Below are 1,806 nucleotides of genomic sequence, written 5' to 3' on the forward strand. Positions count from 1 at the left end.
CAGCAGAGTGGTCAGAGCATCAAGCAGCCAGACTTTAGCCTGACAACATTTCTCCTCCTCAGAAAGTTCCAGTTTCTGGCAGGTAGAGCCCCACTTCCTCATCATATAACTGGTTGTAAACCAGTCCCTGTGGACCATCAGTCATTATGGCCAAAAGCTGAAAAGCTCCCCATCTACTGCAGAACCACTCCCTACCATCAACACCTACTGAGACCTGACATGGAGGTTCTGACCGTCGGCTCGGAGGATTCCCTTTGGTCCTGCTGCCTTTGCCTAATGAGTCCCCAAACATTTCTCTCTGGCACTTTTACACATTAGAAGGTTCTTTCTTCACTCATTTCATGTTGACCTCATGCTGTACTTCCTCATCAGCACCTCAAAGGTCCACAAGTCCTCTCACTGGAGGATAAAAGTCTCTGGCACTTTATGGTTTGTTTGTCTTCAGACCCGGCCACATGGTTTCTCTCACAAGTCAGACTGATTGGTCAGTTTATGATGTTGGATGGAACAGATTTTTTTACAGATCCGTTCTCTGTTCACCAGCTGGGCCTCAACAGAACCTGGTAGCACCGTCTGCTGCCTGCTCAACACATAATATACTGGCATCCTCTGTGGACCAGCGGTTCTTTACTGGAAATGACATCAGCTCATAAAGGGACAGGCCTCATTACACAATCACTCTGCTTCTTGTTGGGTTTCTTAACCAAGAAGAAAGTCTCACAGCCCTGTTTCATTTGGTCATGGTCTGAATCTGAATCTATCAGGTGAATTCCCATCATGCCTCTTCGGGCAGGTGGTCCATTAGACTAGATTAGAATCACACACCTGTAAACCATCAGAGTGTATGCAGCTACCCTGAGCTCAGGGCAGATCTAAGACTGATATATGTGTTCTCATCTTTTTCAAGAGATTACTACAGCAGAGCTACAGAACTAACTGTTACTGTGACTTTACTGAACAGGAGCTAAAACCTTGGTGGCAGCATGTTGGTGAATTTGGATACAGCAGAAGGCTAACAAGCTTGTAAAGAGCAATATGATTTATGGTTTTCCTGTCAATTAATATAATCATATCTGGTTATTACGTTAGTATCTTATCTACAGCTGAAAACTCCTTCAACAATCTTATATTTGATAGCGATATGTTTCAATAATACAAGTGAGCTACGTATCGTCCAACGTGTGCTCCTTCAGAGTGGATAGTTGGAATATGGAGGGACACGATTTAATTTCTTGCATTTGAGAGTTGAATCTTTTCATGTTAATAAAATTCACTACAAGAAGAATATTTCTTTGTAATAAATACAGAGATTTAGAGAAAGAAAATTTTGTTCTTCCGCTACTGATGGCAGATCGAGACTAATTTGTAGAAAAGGAAGGTTCTGACCTTTAGAGAACCCGGCGTAGAAGATGGCAACTGTGAGTCTGTCAATACAAACTGCTTCAAAATAGGTCAGTGACTCTTGGAGGAAGGCCACAATGAAAGGTTAAGAGGATCCAGGTGGTCATCTGTGAACTCCTCTAGAACTTAGACAGAGTCCTCCTTCAGCTTCGGCGAATCCTACTTTCACTCCATGCTGGTCAGTGGAATTCTCCAGATGAACTTTGACGTCTTTGACCTTATTTTTAACCTGCAGTCTGACACATTGCAAGACCAACTGGTCTGTAGTTTTTACACTGAGCATTTTGCTCTGATTTCTACACATCTCATCAGGGTTAAAAATGTGTTTTCAGGCTAGAAGAAAATGAAGGACATCTTGTGTTCACTCTCCAGCTCTCCTGGTGATGAAGTACTTTAACTGAGCAA

The 1,806-nt window shown here is 42.7% G+C and overlaps 1 long non-coding RNA gene across 1 annotated transcript in view; it reads left to right on the forward strand.

Annotated features, from left to right (window-relative positions):
* The window catches only part of LOC103131892 (uncharacterized), a 23,681-nt gene that overhangs the window by 6,475 nt on the left and 15,400 nt on the right, over positions 1–1,806 (forward strand). The window lies entirely within an intron of this gene.

This window comes from Poecilia formosa, unplaced genomic scaffold, assembly GCF_000485575.1.
Source record: "Poecilia formosa unplaced genomic scaffold, Poecilia_formosa-5.1.2 Scaffold867, whole genome shotgun sequence".
NCBI lineage: Eukaryota > Metazoa > Chordata > Actinopteri > Cyprinodontiformes > Poeciliidae > Poecilia > Poecilia formosa.